This window comes from Scyliorhinus canicula, chromosome 12 (genome assembly GCF_902713615.1).
Source record: "Scyliorhinus canicula chromosome 12, sScyCan1.1, whole genome shotgun sequence".
NCBI classification, from domain to species: domain Eukaryota; kingdom Metazoa; phylum Chordata; class Chondrichthyes; order Carcharhiniformes; family Scyliorhinidae; genus Scyliorhinus; species Scyliorhinus canicula.
The window spans coordinates 105,107,616-105,126,493 of record NC_052157.1 but is presented as its reverse complement, the minus strand read 5'-3'; the positions used below and the strand labels follow the sequence as shown (position 1 = coordinate 105,126,493).

At 49.8% G+C, this 18,878-nt stretch overlaps 1 protein-coding gene across 1 annotated transcript in view; it reads right to left on the bottom strand.

Annotated features, from left to right (window-relative positions):
- The window catches only part of LOC119974867 (linker for activation of T-cells family member 2-like), a 168,763-nt gene extending 150,201 nt beyond the window's left edge, over positions 1–18,562 (bottom strand). The window contains exon 1 of the mRNA XM_038814190.1: positions 17,741–18,562. The gene's annotated coding sequence lies outside the window, so the exon portion shown is untranslated. The remainder of the gene's footprint in view (positions 1–17,740) is intronic.
- Between the last annotated feature and the right edge of the window lie 316 nt (positions 18,563–18,878).

Below are 18,878 nucleotides of genomic sequence, written 5' to 3'. Positions count from 1 at the left end.
GCACGCCCTACCCGGGGATTCCATCCAACTCGTACCCGTCGCGGCCCATACGCAACTCATTCGGATGTTTGTTTCAAAGTTTGTTTTCATTTTAAGTTAGGTAGCCCTTCGGCCACCATCCCACATGCTATTTACATCCGGGAACATTCGGATGGTAAATCAGCAAAGCCTGCGAGACGGCTCGCAGAAGGAAGGATTGTTAGGTGTATGCTGGTCTTTAAATTCGCTTTTTGAAAAAAAAAAATGAGGGGAGTCACAGGGTGTGACTTAGCCAGTCATTTTAAAGGGTCAATTGGGTTTTGAAAGACAGATGCACTAACAAGTAAAGGTCTTAAACTGTGTATTGACAGATACTGTGCTTGATCCCAAAGGTTTCAAAGGACGAGACAGAGGTCGAAGCCAGGATTGTCAATACCGGAGGAAGAAGGAAGAGAAAGAAGAAGAACAGCAAAATGATGGAAGCCCACTTATTACTGTTTAATGTCATATGTATATGTGTGGAAACAAGACACGTTTCCCCCACAACCCCCACCGTAAATGTTTCAATTACAGCAAACCCCCAGTGCTCAGCTCTGATCAGCGAGGTTCAGACCTGGTGTACTAAATTCATGACGTGGTACTCCATGTCCTATATAATCGAATCACTGTTGGTGATCGCGATCCTCATCATACTAGTGCAGACCCTCAGGTTGAGGAAATGGAAGAGGAGAGCCTCTCGTTCCAGCACCTCACCCATCTATAGAGTTCAATCCCCCATCTTCGGATTCCACCAAACCCCTCAACCCCTCACTGATTACAACACTCTGTAAATAAAAATTCAGCCATGTATTATATTGTTCCATACTCGACTGCCGAGTTGGGAAGTGTGATGTTGTGGTGTGAATGGTTAAGATTTTAGAGTGATGAAATGTTAAGTTAAGGTTAAGGTTAATAGTGATAGGTAGAGGTTCCCAGTTGTAGTAATGCATGTCCCTTTGACATAGGGCCAAGTAGAGATGTTAGTTAAAAAAATTTTTCTTCTTCCCATAGTTTAAGATAGAGTAGAACAGGAACTGGCAAGAGGTCAGAACACAAGGAAGGCAAAGTACATAGGTGATCCTTCACAATAGTATGATTGTGAGGATCACAAGGAGGGAATGTAGCCATGCTGGCCACGCAAAATGGACACAGAGCCAAACTAAAATGGATGACAGCAGGGGAAGCCTGTTTAGTGAGAACAGACAGCCTGCTCTCAACTAATTAGCATTTTGCAAGCAGCAAACCAGTTTTCTGGCCAGGTGCAGATCTCCAAGCCAAAGGTGTTAATGGCAAAGCGCTTAACATTCTGATGAGGCAGCCCAGATCCAGGCACACACAATGGCAACATTTCCATCTCAATGTAGCACTTAATTGGTGGAGCAGACAGGATGGCACCAGAGTAACGAATATCGAAACCACCCCCCCAACATCGAGGGAAGCCCCCGCATTGGAGGATTTCGAAGGTAGCCGTTTGGAAACGTTCCAATCGGTACCGAAAGGTAGAGCCCGCCTAGAAGGGGGCAAGGACATTAGAGAGGGGTATAAAAGCAAATTCCCCACAGAGCCCGGTCTGTTAAACTCGTGCTCCGGCTCTGACTGACATCTTGCATCCTGACTCCAGCCGTTGAGCACCAGCCGCCGAAACCGTAAGTTCAACGCTCGCTACGCGATCCAAGCCCACTAGACTCCCAAGTACCAGAACGCTTGCTGAAGGCTGCAGTACAAGACCAGGACGAAGGCCTCGTTCTCTGACCTTGCCTGTTCCTGTTAGATAAGTATTCTGTTCACTTAAAGTTTAGTTATAGCTTAGTCTCTTAGTGTGTGCATGAGTATTTATTATAACTGTATAATAAATATTGATCGTTTGAACTTTACTAATCGGTGTATCGTCTTTATTACTTTGAACTTGACCTTGGAATACTTGTGACGTTGCCTATACGGCAACTGGCGACTCCAGAGCTAAATAATTACATAGAACAGAGCCTAGTAGTGTTAAGCACACGTCGAACTCGGAGGCGTGTTAATACACTCCAATAAACGCGTTTTACAACCACAGTAAAACGTGCAACACTCCAAATCCATATGCAGCACTCCCGAGATGGTGTTAAATAAATCCCTCCAATACCTTTCCAGCTTTGTGCAAGACTAAAACATATGAACATGGTTTGCGGGCCCCTCCCCACACCGCTCACAGACATCCTCCACCCCCTCAAACGCCGTCCCATCCTTGCTTTTGTGAGGTGCGCTCTATACACGACCTTCAATTGTATCAGCCCCAACCTCGCGCACGAGGTTGAGGCATTTACCCTTCACAGCACCGCACACGACACACCCTCTTCCTTCGCCCCCCCCCCCCCCAGTTCTTCCTCCCACTTCGCCTTAACCCCATCCATGAACACCCTGGGTGGGATTCTCCGTCTCCCCGCCGGGTCGGAGAATCGCCGGGGGTGGCGTGAATCCCGCCCCCGCCGGCTGCCCAATTCTCCAGCGTCGGGAACTGTGCCGCGCTGGTCGCCGGCCTCCCCCCGGCGATTCTCTGACCCGCGATGGGCCAAGTGGCCGCCCATTTTTTGGCGGTCCCGCCGGCGTAAATTAGAGTAGGTCCTTACCTATGGGCAGCCTCCGGGGTCCTCGGGGGGATCTGGCCCCGGTAGTTGCCCCCATGGTGGCCTGCCCCGCGATCAGGGCCCCCCGATCCACGGGCAGGCCTGTGCCATGGGGGCACTATTCCTCAGTGTAGGCTGCTATTCCTCCGCGATGTCCGACACAGAGATGAATCCCCCCCCAGCGTATGCGTTGGGATGATGGCAGCACACACTGGCGCTCCCGCGCATGCGCCAACTCGCGGCGGCCGCCCTTCGGCGCCAGTTGGCGTGGCACCAAGCCCCTTCCCCGCCGGCCGGCGCTGCGCAAACCACTCCGGCGCCGGCCTAGCCCGTGAAGGTGCGGAGGATTCCACCTTCGCATAGGGTGGCCCGACGCCGGAGTGGACTCCAACAACGAGGGGGCCAGTGCTATCGGGAAGGTTGGGAATGGGAAATCCTTCCTCACAAATCTCGGGCTGGGAGGTATCTAAACCCTTCCTCCTACGCTAACCCATATTTCTCTCCCAGCACTTCCATCTCACAAATCGTCCCCCCAAGAACAGATCTTTCATTACTTTCGCTGCCCAGTAAGAATACAAAATGCTTGGGAGGCCCAAATCAGCCTTCACACTCCCCACCGAACTGGTAAAATTATACCTTCAGAGCCCACCCCAATCACATGCCACTTGCACCCCCAGGTGCCTGAAGTGGGTTACCGCCCTACGAAATGGCATCCCCCTGCCCCCACTCCCAGTTGGGACACCATAAAATACTCGCTCTTGTAAAGGTCAATTTATACCCCAAGAACAATCCGAATCTCCAGAGCAGCCCCAATATATTCTTGACTGAGATGTACAGTGACAAATAATAATAATAATCTTTGTTGTCACAAATTGGCTTACAATAACACTGCAGTGAAGTTAATGTGAAAATCCCCCAGTCGCCACACTCTGGCGCCTGTTCGGGTACATAGAGGGAGAATTCAGAATGTCCAATTCACCTAACAGCATGTCTTTCGGGACTTGTGGGAGGAAACTGGAGCACCCAGAGGAAACCCACGCAGACACAAGGAGAACGTGCAGACTCCGCACAGATAGTGATCCAAACCAGGAATCGAACCTGAGACCCTGGCACTGTGAAGTAACAGTGCTAACCACTGTGCTACCGTGCTGCCTAAATCATACAAGGGTACTCAACCCCATCACCCCCTCACTATCACCCTCCACAACCCCGAGCTCCTTAGAGCAATGGCCAGAGTCTCTATAGCCAATGCGGGGGAAACCTGGAAACCCTACCTAGTACCCCAGTGCAGAGCAAAATACCCCAAATTCATATTATTAGTGCGAACACTCGCCATCACTCCCTATACAACAGCTAAACCCACACCGTAACACTTGGCCCAATCCCAAATCTTTCCAAGACCGCCATCAAATAACTGCAATCTACCCGATCAAACGCCTTCTCCGCATCCAGTGCCATCATCACCTCTGTCTCCTTTCCATCCGTCAGTGGCATGATCACTTTTAACAACCGTCTCATATTCGAGAACAGCTGCCTTACCTTCACAAACCCTGTCTGATCCTCTCTTATCACTTTCGCGAGCCATCCCACCAGCACCTTTGCATCCACATTTAATAGGGATATGGACCTGTACGACCCACACTCCACCAGGTCCTTATCCTTCTTTAACAGCAGGGAAATCGAAGCCTTCCCCAACGTCTGCAGCAAAACCCCTCCACCTATCGCCAACCATCAGCAGTGCCAACTTGTCTTTAAACATCTTATAATATTCCACTGGGAACCCATCCAGTCCTGCCGCCTTCCCTGACTGCATCCTCTTCGATTGCCTCTTTTACCTTCTCCTCCCCCACTGCCCCTCCAGCCCAGCCCTATCTTCGTCCCCCAACCTCGGATACTCTAATACGTTCAGGAACTCCCTCATCTCTCGCTCCTCTCCCGGCGGCTCCAACCTACACAGCTTCTCAAGGAACTCCTCAAAAGCTTTATTAATCTGTTCTGGGGCTACTTCTAGCTTTCCCGTCTTATCCCGTACTTGGACTATCTCCTTCACCACTGCCTCCCTCTGGATCTGGCCGGTCAACTCCCCGTACTCAAAGACTTTCCCCCTCGCCCGTCTCAATTGGCGCACTGCCTTCCCTGTGGACAACCGATCAAACTTTGCCTGAAGCTCCTTCTTCCTGTCCAAGAGGCCTGGGTCCGAGTCCCCCAAGTACCTCCTACCCACCTCCAACATCTCCTCTATCAACTTTTGGCACTCCTCCTTGTCCGCAGTCTTAAAAGAGATCACCTCCCCCCTCACTACTGCCTTCAGAGCCTCCCAAACCACTGCCTGTGAAACTTTGGCAGTGCAATTAAACCCCACATATTCCTCAATCACCTACCCAATCTTATCACAAAAGCTCGGATCCCCCAAGAACCCCACAACCATTCTCCACCCCAGCCTCTAGGCCACCCCCTTCTCCAAAACCACATCCACCCAATGCGGCGCATGGTCCGAAATCGCTGTTGCTGAATACTCTGACCCTTTGACCCCAGCCAATAACACCTTCCCCACAATGAAAAAGTTTATTCGTGAATACGCTTTATGTACCGGGGAGAAAAAGGAGTACTCCCGCTCCCTCAGGTGTAGGAACTTCCAGGGGTCCACTCCTCCCTTCTCTCTCATGAGCCCAGTCAGCACAACCCCCTCCCCCACTGTGCCAGCGAGCACGGTTGTGACCTGTCCATCCTTGGCTCTTGCACCATATTCCAGTCCCCCCCTACTATTAACTCACAAGTGTCCAATTCTGGGATGGCACCAACACCCTATTCTCAAACTGTACATCGTCCCAGTTGGGGGCCATATACGCTAGCCAGCGCCACCAACATCCCCTCTAAAGCCTGTGTCACAATCACGTACCTGCCCCCCGGTCCGCCACCACCTTCTCCACCTGAAACTTCACCCTCTTGCCCACCAATACTACTACCCCCTGAGCACTACTATCAAACCCCAAATAGAACACCTGACTCACCCAGCCCTGCCTGAGCCTCACCTGATCCTTCTCCCTCAGGTGGACCTCCTGCAGCATCACCACATCAGCCTTTAGGCTCTTTAAGTGCGCAAACACCCTCACCTTTTCACTAATCGCCCCAATCCCCTCACATTCCATGTTACTATTCTTACCAGTAGTCTCTCTTCCCCCCCCCCCCCCCCCCCCCCCCCCCCCGGCCCCCCCCCCCGGCCCATCCTTCCTATCATCACCACCCCGGGCCCTGTCCACTGGGCCTGACCCACCCCGTTCATTTGTTGCCGTCGAACCCCTCCCCCCCTCCCAGAATCCCCCCATCCACTTCCTCTTGAAAACACCTCTCCCAGTATCAATCCCATTCCCCCACCTTTCACACCTCCCAAGCCCATCGAAACCTGTTCAAACAGGCTCTAATGACCGTGGCCCCTTCCCCCGCCACTCCCATTCACTAGCCACCCTACGCTTGCTCGTGTGGAGGCCACTGCCCCGGTCCCCCTCCTCCCAATACCCTTCCCTACGCCCAGTCCTTAAAAACAAAAAACAATCTTAACCAGTGCAAAAAACCATGCCTCAGAAAAGCGGCATAAACCCCAAAGTTCACAAATCTCCTATCCGCTGTACCCCATACAGCAGGGTACACTACCTTTCCCCATCAACAAAATCAAAAACCAAACTCTCAACTGTTCCCCCCTCATAACAAACAAATAAACATCCTTAAACAAGAAATGAAACTATATACAACATTTCACCCCCCATCCCTCAGTCCAAAGCCAAACCCCAATCCCATCTCTCATTTCAATCACAGTCCTGCAGATTTCACAAACTCCTCCTCTGCCTCCACCAGTACTCCAAAGTAGAAGTTCTACCTTAGCTTCACCGGGTAGACCAAACTGAACCTCACGCCATTACTGTAGAGTGCTGCCTTCACCCGACCTAAGGCCGCCCGCCTTCTCGCTAGTTCCATGGTTAAGTCCATACGAATACCAACTCCTTCCCACCTCACCTCACGCTTTTGTTTCACCCAACTCAGGGCCGTATCCTTAACATGGTATTTATGAAAACAAATGATAACCGCCCTCGGCGGTTCATTTGTCTTCAGCTTGAGCCTGAGTGACCAATGAGCCTTGACCAGTACATACCAGGAGGATTGTCCCCCAGCAACTCTGCCAGCATCTTAGCAAACTACTCAGTTGGCCTCAGACCCTCCACCCTCTCAGGCAAGCCCACAATTCTTAAATTCTGCTGCCCTGACCTGTTCTCCAAGTCCTCCACTTTGGCTGTCAGTCCTTTTTGGCCTCCACCACCCTCCTCAGTTCCTCACCCATTGAGGTGAACTGGTCGCTATGTTGCGACAGAGCTTTCTCCACCCCCTTCACTTCTCTCCTTGCTCCCGTACCTCCGCCGATGTCTTCAACACCGGGGCCATCGCCTCCTCCATTGCTGCTGTCCTCGCTTTACGTGTCACCTCCATATGCTTGGCAAACTGCTTTTCGGACTCTCCAGCCATCACCTCGGTCAAAGTCTATACTGTGAAGGACACGACCCCACCCAGCGATCCAGCCTCCACCATCTTTCCTGCAGCTGGGCTGACCCGCTCGCCTGACAGCGATCTTGCGCTCACCCACTTCTTCCCGATGGCCTTTTTCTGGTTCTTCAACATTCCCCTCCTTCCTTATGTCTTCCTGCACCAGCTTATCCAAAAACTGCCCCTGGGACCGGGCGTTAAATTCCAGAAATCAGAGTCTCAAGCAAGAGCCACCCAAAGTGTGACTTCCACCTACATGCCACCACCGGAAGTCTCCTCTGCTACTCAGTTATTGAGTCAACACATCCTGCCCTTTGGACACAGAGGGGATGCTTGAGGAAAATGGCGGGAACAAAAAAAGGAGACACACCATAGGGTGCACTGCCAAAGAATCAGATTCCTGGACATAATGGAACATAATTTCCACCAGAAGCTGCACCTATTAAGGCATTTTTTATATTCCAGGGTACGCAACATTTCAAAAAAGGCAGACAAAATGGAAAAAGAGAAATTGCCCTGTTAGTAAAGGATGACATGAGGAAGGATCCTGGTACAGAAGATCAGGAAGTAGAGCCTGTATGGGTAGAGATTAGAAATAGCAAGGGCCAGTGTAGAATCCGCACAGAATGAATACATATGGAACTGTTGGCTGTTTGCAACGATATAGATTTATTCAAAGTACCCAATAACTCTCCACTCCCCGAAGGGTCTCCCTCCTCGACCTGCACCGAGGTTAGGGGTCACCGAGGAAGGAGCAGTGCTCCGAAAGCTAGTGTTTGAAACAAACATATTGGACTTTAACCTGGTGTTGTAAGACTTCTTACTATGCTCACCCCAGTCCAACGCCGGCATCTCCACATCAGGGTTTTTATACCAAGAGGTATAAGGGGGAAGCCCTGAACAGAAGTTCGTATTCTGTGGAGGTCACAATGAACCGGATGGTCCACACCTCGTGATCTCCGTGGAGGTTGTAACACTCAGAAAATGACGGTGGGAGTAGTTTATAGGCCCCCGAAAAGTAGTTATACCACTGGGCAGAGCTTTAAGCAAGAAATAATTAGAGCTTGTAACAATAGCTTATAACTGTGGGAGACATTAATCTTCATATAGACCGAAGATTGGTTGGCTGAATAGACCAAAAGCTAAAGCAATAAATAAACAGTGGGAAACTTTAAATAAACAATTCAAAATGTACAACAAAAATACATTCCATTCATGGGCATCATGGTGGTTCAGTGGTTAGCACTGCTGCCTCACAGCGCCACGGTCCCAGGTTCGATCTCAACTCTGGGTCACTGTCTGTGTGGAGTTTGCACAGTCTCTCCGTGCTTGCGTGGGTTTCGCCCCCACAACCCAAAGATGTGCAGGCTAGGTGGATTGGCCACACTAAAGTGTTCCTTAATTGGCAAAAATGAATTGGGCACTCTAAATTTATTAATAAAAAAAATACATTCCACTCAAAAACAAAAGCTCAGAAAGAAAGATCCATTTGTGGCTTGCTAAGAAAGTTAAGGATTAAAAGAAGATGCTTATAATGTTGCAAAGGCGAGTATTAAGTGTAAGGATTGAGATGTTTTCGAAATCAGAAAAGAACAAAGAAGAAAGAAAAGTACAGCACAGGAATAGGCCCTTCGGCCCCCCAAGCCTGCGCCGACCATGCTGCCCGTCTAAACTAAAATTTCCACACTTCCAGGGTCCGTATCCCTCTATTCCCATCCTATTCGTGTATTTGTCAAGCTGCCCCTTAAACATCACTATCGTCCCTGCTTCCACCACGTTCTCCGGCAGCGAGTTCCAGGCACCCACTACCCTCTGTGTAAAAAAACTTGCCTCGTACATCTCCTCTAAACCTTGCCCCTCGCACCTTAAACCTATGCCCCCTAGTAATTGACCCCTCTACCATGGGTAAGTCTCTGACTAGCCACTCTGTCTATGCCCCTCATAATTTTGTAGACCTCTATCAGGTCGCCCCTCAACCTCCGTCGTTCCAGTGAGAACAAACCGAGTTTATTCAACCTCTCATCATTAGCTAATGCCCTCCATACCAGGCAACATCCTGGTAAAACTCTTCTGCACCCTCTCTAAAGCCTCCACATCCTTCTGGTAGTGTGGTGACCAGAGTTGAACACTATACTCCAGGTGTGGCCTAACTAAAGTTCTATAAAGCTGCAACATAACTTGCCAATTTTTATACTCAATGCCCTGGCCAATGAAGGCAAGCATGCCGTATGCCTTCTTTACTACTTTCTCCACCTGTGTTGCCTCTTTCAGTGACCTGTGGACCTGTACACCTAGATCTCTCTGACTGTCAATACTCTTGAGGGTTCTACCATTCACTGTATATTTTGTCCTCTTTGTCCTTCTAGATGGTAGCAGTTTGGAGTTTGGAAGGTACCTCTAAGGAACCTTAGTGAGTTACTACAGTGCATCTTATAGCTGGAAGACACAGCTGCCACTGTTCGTTGATGGTGGAGGATTTGAATGTTTGTGGAGGGGGGAGCAATCAAGTGGGCTGCTTTGTCCTGGATGGTGTTGAGCTTTTTGAGTGTTGTTGGAGCTGCACTCATCCAAGCAAGTGGAGAATATCCCATTACACTCCTGACTTGTGCATTGTAGATGGTGGACAGGCTTTGGGGGGGGGGGGGGGGGGGGGTCAGGAGGTGAGTTACTCACCGTAGGATTCCTAGCCTTTGACCTGCCCTGGTAGCCACAGTATCAATATGGCTAATCCAGTTCAGTTTCTGATCAATGGTAACCCCCAGGATGTTGATTGTCAGCGATTTAGCGATGATAATGCCATTGTATCATAGAATTTACAGTGCTGAAGGAGGCCATTCGGCCCAACGAGTCTGCACCAGCCCTTGGAAAGAGCACCCTACCCAAGCCCACACCGCCACCCTATTCCCGTAATCCCAGTTAACCTTTTTTGGACACTAAAGGCAATTTAGCATGGCCAATCCACCTAACCCACACATCTTTGGACTGTGGGAGGAAACCGGAGCACCCGGAGGAAACCCACGTACACATGGGGTGAACGTGCAGACTCCACACAGACAGTGACCCAAGGTGGGAATCGAACCTGAGACCACGGAGCTGTGAAGCAACTGTGCTAACCACTATGCTATCTACTGCCCTGTCAAGGGATGATAGTCAGATCCTCTCTTGTAGGAGATGGTCATTTCCTGCACTTGTGTGGCGTGAATGTAACTTGCCACTTACCAGCCCTAGTCTGGATTTTATTGTCCATCATTGTGCTGTCCTCAGAAGATAGCTGTTGGCCCTCTTTTTGAATCACTGCAGTTTCACACAACTGAATGGCTTGCTGATTCAGAGTTCAGTTAACAATCACTTTGGTTGGGTCTGGAGTCACGCGTAGGACAAACCAGAATGGCAAGTTCCCTTCGCCAAAGGACATTAGAAAACATTGGCATGGGACCAGATTACCAGGCTGTGGGATTGGGTTACCAGGCTTCAGGGCTAAATTGGACCCTCAAGTTGCAGTTGCTCACTTCTGTTGTCTTTGGTAGGTCTACCTTCCACACCTGTGACAATTGGGTCAACTAGCTGAACACTAGTTCAGCTAGAGGACAGCATGGATTGAATAACACATATGGATAAACACCCAGATTCTTGCAAAATTTAACTTGACAGGTTAAAAATTGTCTTGGGTTATAGGGACTAATTATTAATTATAGAACATCACTGATGTCACAAATCAATGTGTTGCCCCACAACTCAAATCTTGGCTCGTACTTGACTGCCACACACCAAATTCCCAATCTCAAGCGAGAATGCGAAGAGGCCAGTGAATAGCGGGAGAGGCCAAAAACGGGAATCGCATCGGGCGCCAAACCGTTTGCGAGACAACCGGGGCGCTCCTGTAGGCAAAATTGGGATCCTGTCCTAATGTGGCGAGAAAGCAATAATCACCACTTAAGCACTATTTCCATACAATTAACGGAAGCCACCCCATACCCAACAGCCTCCCGTGATCCAGCGGCCTCCCCAGCAAGTGTTCATGCTGGCCCCGTTTGGATCTCCTTTTGAAAAACATGAACATGGCGGAAGGGCTGCTGGCGGAGCCGAGCCGGTGAGGAGCCATCTTCGCTCATATGCAATGAGCCCGGGAGCACTTGTCTTGCTGCTCCTGTGCTTGGCGGAGGGGCTTTGCCTGGGGAGAGGGTTGCGCAACTGTGCATAGGTCCTCCATGACAACCCCTGGATCGTGTGTACCCATTCTGGGGCACACTACCTGTCTGCCCCACCGACTACACATAACTCCCACTGACCACAGAGGCCTCTGGCCGTGCGGCTGAAGGCTACTGCTAAGTTGCTAATAGGGAATTGGCAATCGTGGTTAAATGAGCACTTCACACATCCCAAGTGGATCCCTGTGGGTGGGCATGCCATGTATCATGTGGGGCTCATTGCCTAGCATCCTAACCACACCTTGATGCATGGACACTGTGCTTGAACACAGCAGGAGGCAGCACCACAGACGCAGCCAACCTCCGAATACCCAAGGGTGGAATGTAGGTGGACGTCGGCTGGGTTATAGCAACATTCTGTTTGGGTGTCTGGAGTGCAGAGTCTTCGATCCAGTGAGTCGCTCCCACCCACCCTCTGCCGTGGCCGGGTATATATAGGGGGGTTGCCAGAACCCGATGTCTGGGGGGATGGGGCATGGGATTGGTGGTCAGCCCGCATTGCAGAACAAAGAGCCAGAGGCTCTGGTTGGGTGAGGGTTTTTAAATTTGCCTCAGAAATTTAAATTTAACTCGGACAAGTCTACACCACTGCCCCACTTTCCCGATGGTGCTCCTCACTCTCTCCACCCTCCCTCCACCCCCTCATCCCCCAATGCACACTTCCCTCCTTACCCTCTACCTACCCCCTCCCTCCCAAGTGCCCTTTCAGTGATCCTCCACGTGCTTAGCCTTCCTTGCTCTACCTCTGCATCTAAGTGTATCCCCAGGATGCACATCAGAGATGGAGACAGCCAGCTGCTTACAATGCCTTCAATGCGGGCATCCTCTGGGGGCTCTGAGGCACATGCACAGCCCTGCCTCCCTGTTCCAGGTGCTAACTGCGAGACGTGGCGTTGTCAGAGGGTTGAACCCAGGGGGCAGAGGGAGCTGGTGGCTACTGTTGCCAGTCCATAGAATGGGTCCGGGGTGACAATCAGTGCCCTAACCTCCCGGTTGGTGCCCATGGAGCCCTCGGGTTCACCTTGGAACAGAGGGGCAGCTGGATTAACCCGGACTGTCCCTGCATCATCTGGTCCTGCCAGCCCTGGCGGCTCTCCAATGTCTGCACAATGGTGTCAACGCCCTCGGCGACGCTCCTCAGTGACTGGGACACATCCCCAATGAATGGCCTACGCTCTGCTGTACAATGCCCACCTGCTACTTGGACAAGCTCTGCAGCACCTCAGCCATTTCCATCTGAGAGCAAGACATTTCCCGCAGCGCCTCATTAAGGTATGCGTGGTACTGGGTAACATCCCCCAGCGGGTAGGACAGTCTACCAAGGCCCTTAACCAAGGCCCTCACTGACTGAGCCACATCTTGGACACCTCCGCTCATGCTGCCGACATTGTCCACCAGGCTTCCACGCAGTCGCCACTCTAGCAGTGTTGGCCTCGGTGCCACACATTGCAACGGCCATTTCCTGCGCCCGTAGCCTCTGTGACTCTCCCAATTGGCCATGGACCTGCTGGAGTGTTGCTGGCATCTCCCTCTAAAGATCAAGGCCTCACCCTAACGTTTGCATAAGCTCCGGGTAAACCTGTCCCAAAGACTCAGCAATCTGACTGGGACCCTGCTGGGTCCTGGGATCCAGCAGATCTCTGACTGCTCTCTAGCCTGAGTGTCACTGACTCCACCTGATGTGCATTTGCAAGTGTGTGGTGCTCACCAGATTGTGCCCCAGAAGCCTGACCACTAATGTTGCCCAGTGAGGTGTGTGTCTTTGCCCTGGTGGAGTGTGGGGATGGCAGCTGTGACACGCGATGGTGGCATCCTCGGAGCTCTCCCTTAACCTCCAGGGCCCGTTCCTTGAAGGTGGTGAGGATTCTGAAGTCCGGCCCTCTCTTGACAGTTATGTCACAACTTCTCCTGCGGGGACGCAGAGAGGGCATCGTGTGATTCACCTTGGGGGAGGGGTGAAGGAAGGGTTGGGAGGTGGAGTAAGTGATGAGGGTGTGAAGGAAGGTTTGGGGGGTTCGAGTGGGGGTCAGAAGGTTGTGTGTGGGGGGGGGGGGGAGGGGATGCGGTGCCAACTCACACGTGTGGCCCACTGTAGGTGTTGACCTTCTTGCGGCACTGGACGCCTGTCCTTCTGGTCACGCTGCCCGAGCTGACGGCCGTTGCCACTTCACCCCAGGCGGCACTGGCTGCCCTGTGGCTCACCCTCTGGGACCCTCAGGGAATAGGTCAGCCCTGCTGGCCTCGACCACCTCTAAGAGCCTCCCAAGGTCTGCGTCTCCAAATCTTTGGGCCAGTCATCTCAACATCATGGCTGCGAGCTGAGTGGGGTTGGCTGTGCAAGGAGCTGTTTGAGTGCTGTTCGACCTTGTTAGCAGGGGGCTGGCGACGCGGTCCTGGCGAATCGGCTGGCGAGCCTTCATTTGTGGCGTGAAGCCCGTGGGGTCTCCTTAAGTGGACCAATTAATGTTGTATTGCTGGGCCGAGTGGCGGGAAGCTCGGAGCAGTTCCCGCTTGCTACTGACAATCCCTGATCCTTTTAGTCTGGGCTCAATAAAATCTGAGATGGGTCTGCAGGTATCAATTATTGTTTTTTTCCACCAGCTTGCAAGGCTGACTCACTCGTGGGACCTTAGAACACACAGCTGTCTTCTAGAGCTCCCAAAAGCCAGTGAGAGCTAGGACAAAGAAATCACAGCACATATTGATTGAATCACGTCAAGATTCGCATACAAGCTTCCCATAGGTCAATGTATACACCTTCTGACCTGGCCATATATCCTGATTAGCTCACTTCGCATTTCCCAATCCTGGCCTCTTGTTACCCAGCATCTTTTTCTCCATTCTCTCCACGAGGCAAAGGTCCCTTCCCCCTTCCTAGCCATGCTGTGCTCATCCCTTTGTTCTCAGTCTGTGAACTCATTACCCTCAGGGTCCTACTGTCCATCATATTAGTTTGTTCACTTCCTCACTACCATACTTAAGAAATCTTTCCAAAGAATTGCGCATCTAGTGTTCAGTTCACCTGCACAATTTGAGTGTTCGGTTCATCTGCAGTCTGAGAATTTGGTTAGTTCATCAGTACAGACTAAGTGTATGGTTCACCTGTACAGGCCCAGTGTCCAGTTCACCTGCACAGTCCAAGTGTTCAGTGCATCTGTATAGTTCATGCAATCGTTTCACCTGTGTAGTCCGAGTGTTTGATTCACCTGTACAGACGGAGAGTTCAGTTCACCGGTACAGTCCAAATGTTCGGTTCACCTGTACAGTCAGAGTGTTCTGTTATTCTGTACTGTCTGAGTGTTCGGTTCACCTGTACAGTCCAAGTATTCAGTTCACCAGTACAGGCTGAGCATTCGGTTCACCTGTCCAGTCTCAGTGTTTGGTTCACCTGCATAGACTGAGGATTTGGTTCACCTGTACCGAGTGGGCATCACGGTAGCACAGTGGTTAGCGCAGTTGCTTCACAGCTCCAAGTCTCAGGTTCAATTCCCGGCTTGGGTCACTGTCTGTGCGGAGTCTGCACGTTCTCCCCGTATCTGCGTGGGTTTCCTCCGGGTGCTCCGGTTTCCTCCCACAGTCCAAAGATGTGCAGGTTAGGTGAATTGGCCATGATAAATTGCCCTTAGTGTCCAAAAAGGTGAGGTGGGGTTACTGGGTTATGGGAATCAGGTGGAAGCGTGGGCTTAAGTAGGGTGCTCTTTCCAAGAGCTGGTGCAGACTCGATGGGTCGAATGGCCTCCTGCTGCACTGTAAATTCTATGATTCTACAGGCCTTGTGTTTGGTACATCTGTACAGACTGGGCATTTGATTCACCTGCACAGACAAAATGTTTGGTTCACCTGGTGTAAGGGTTCTTCCTGTTTATTCCCTGTTTATTTCCCCTTTCTTTTATTTTGCTGTTGCATTTTTGATTCATGGATGATTAGTGGACATGTATCTTTCAGGCAGGTGGCCTGTGCCTTTAATTCAAGCAGAGGAATTCGGCAGCAGTAGAGATCACGGTGCTGGTTCAAATTGGAGTTGTAGGCTGACTGGCACCAATGACAGATTGGCTAGGACTCGGTTTGATTGATTTGGCTGGTGCCGATGAATTGGTCCAAAAGGCTGTGGGTCTGATCCCACTGGAATGTTTTTCAGAGCTCCAAGGGTTGACTTTGGTTTCAGTTTTGGTCTTGGCCCCAGGAAAGGACTTGCTATCCTCTCCTTTCTCCAGAAAGGCTGTGCTTCTGAACTGGCAGAAAGCCTTGATGAATCTATATACAGGCAGAGCCCAGAACCGACCAACCCTCTCACTTGCATGGCAAAGGCAGAACCGACTAACTCACCCCACAGAATGACGTAGGCTTGAAGGTGAGCCTTGAGCTGAAGGCCCAGTTTGATGAGAAATAAGGGGCAGGATTTTCCATCTCGCCGCACCTGTTTTCTGGTGCAGCGCGCTACCTGCAGGCAGCGTGATCCTCCGTCCCGCCAGCCGATCAATGGGGTTTCCCATTGTGGGCACCCCCACGCCGTTGGGAAATCCGGGGGCATGAGTGCGATGCCGGCGAAACGGAGGATCCTGCCGATGGAGAGTCCAGCCCAAGGTGTTTCTCCAGAAAGCCTGCTGCCTGTGAGTACAGTATTTTCTAACCAGCAGGGACCTGAATGAATTACTTACAAAGAAGACCGGCCGTAAACCATAGACTTTAATCAGCAAGCTTGCTGTGAAGAAAGTGTGCAAAAGAACCACCATCTGAAGCACAGAGTTTTATCTTTTGACCTTTGTCCTCCCCCCCCGTTTGTGTTTCTCTGCTTGTGTGTATGGGTAGAGGGTGGTAGGTTGAAGTGGGAGTCAGGGGTTAGGTGAAGTTAACCAGTTGTATTTATTGCATATTTCATGACAAACCTTATTGTAAATAAACAGTAATTGTGTTTAAACTTTCAAACCTGGTGAGTGTAATTATTGGGCAGTCAAGGGCCAAAGATGTTGGGTATTTTTATAAGAATAATTGGTTAATTCACTTGTGTTGAGACTCCGGAACAAGTGGGGCTGGAATTGACTACGCACTAGCTCAGGGTAGCCTATTACTGTACAGTGTGAGCATTTAGTTCATCGGTACAGTCGAGCATTCGGTTAACCTGTACAGGCTGTGTTTAGTTCATCTGTACAGTCCCAGCATTCGGTTCATCTGTACAGTCCGAGTGTTTGGTTCATCTGTACAGTCCGAGTGTTTGGTTCATCTGTACAGTCCGAGTGTTTAGTTCATCTGCACAGTCCCAGCATTCGGTTCACCTGTACAGGCTGAGTGTTTGGTTCACCTGTACACTCCTCGTATTCAGTTTATCTGCACAGTCTGAGCGTTCGGTTCACCAATACAGGCTGAGCAATTATTCACCTGTACAGGTATTCACCTATACAGACTTATCTGTACAATGAGCATTTCCTTCACTTGTACAGGCCAAGTGTTCAGTTTACCTGTACAAGCCGAATGTTTGGTTTACCTGTACAGACTGAGCATTCAATTGACCTGTACAGGCTGAGTATTCAATTCACCTGTACAAGCCGAATGTTCGGTTCACCTGTACAGACCGAGCATTCAGTTCACCTGTACAATGAGCATTTGGTTGGCCTGTACAGGCAGAGTGTTCAGTTCACCTGTACAGACTGAGCAATGCCAGTTCCCAGTCAGTGTGGAAGGACTGTAGACTGAAATTTGAAGTAATTATTGAACTGTAACAAAACACATATTATGCTTATCTAATTGATCCTGTGTGTGTTGGGTAGATTCCAGAGCACGAGTAGTGAATTCAAACAGAACAATTTGATTCCAAGTCTGATACTTAGAAATTATGTGATACAGAAGACTAGGCTGTGATAACAAAATTCAAAGGTGTTGGTGTTGCTGAAACAAACTGTTGTATTGTCAAACAGTGTGATTCCCCCATATACCAAATCTTCTTATTCCAATTAATCCACGTGGGGAGGGGGTGTGGAATCATTTGAATAAACATGTTGGACGTATCTCAGCAATAATCAGACACTAGGGTATCACAGGCCTGCCTGGCACTCGATTTGTCCCTTTGTCAGGAAATACATTTGGGAGAAAGGGGATGGGAACCTGGAGGGGAGGGGAAAGACTTTTTTAAAAAAGGCAGAGTGGGTGAAAGCAGAACCATGTCAATTCGAATTGTTGCTGATGTGCAGTATTTCACCGGAAAGTAGGGCATTTTGCATGTGGCACAGATTTGCACAGACTGCAAGGCAAGTTGATAAAGAAAACCATTATTTAACAATCAGCCAAAATCTCAACATTCTGACTGTGCAGCAAGTGCTGCAAGCTACTTTCTGTCTCAAATGGCAAAATAGTTTAAATGTGGTTTTGATCCGTGCTTACCTTAGTCTTAGCAAAACGGTACAATCCTCCTAAATGGCTCTGTCTTCAGGTTTCTCCAAGCTCTGCAGTGACTTACGTGGCTTTGCAGTCATTAGTTTCAATGCAATCATCTGACAGTCAGTGACAAACCATTGTACATTCAAAATGAAAAGTCTTCTGCTGTTGCGTGAAACTATGCAGATGTGTAAGGAGTCAATATAGTCTGCAGCTGGCCTTTCATGCAAACCACAGGAAGATCACTAAAATAGAGTGAAACACTGAGGCATTAATATAGAACCTTTTCTGACATTAAAAACATCTGCCTGAAGCTGCAATAAAGTCACATGGATTATATTTATGCATGATCCTCAGACCCCTAACCACATTCAGCTAATCCAAATTGTCCTTCTCTCCTGAGGTATTTGGGTTAAACACCAGTGGAATAGCTTCTAGTTACCATCACCTTCTCAAGGGCAATTAAGGATGGGCAATAAATTCCGGCCTAATTGAATACTTCATCAGTTGTAGGAAATACAGCAGTCAAATTGCACACAGCTAACGTCCCACAAACACCAATGAAATAAATGGCCAGATGGTTTAGCTTAGTAATTTGGCCTTTTGGCTAAGAACAAGTGTCAGGTCAAACCTAAGATGAGGTGCAATGCCTTTTCTTGAGAGCTTGGATCTAGTATGTCTCTCTTGTGGAGATCATGAAATGGATTCAATTTGAATTATTTTTTAGAGCAAGCAAGGAGATGGATTAAGGGCTTGCCTTATCCACTCTGTGCATTAACTTGCAAACTTTAATGTTTTAAAGAGATTGATCTTATTTGTTTGAGGGACAAATGTGGGCTAAGACATCTTGGAGACGTACTCTGCTCTTTTTCTAATAATGCCATGGGATTCTTTACATCCACCTGTGGGGGCACCTTGGGCCTCAGTATCCAGCAGAACAGCACTCTCTCACTGCTGCATGTATCAGTCTAGATTTTGCACTCAAGTCTCTGAAATGTGACTTGAATCCACAACCTTCTGCTCAGAAGCTCCTAAGCGTGCTACCAAATGAGTCATGGCTGGTATTGACTCAGGGTAGAACATCTTCCTGTGTGTCACTTCCTCGGTAGTATAGTGGTCAGTATCCCCGCCTGTCACGTGGGAG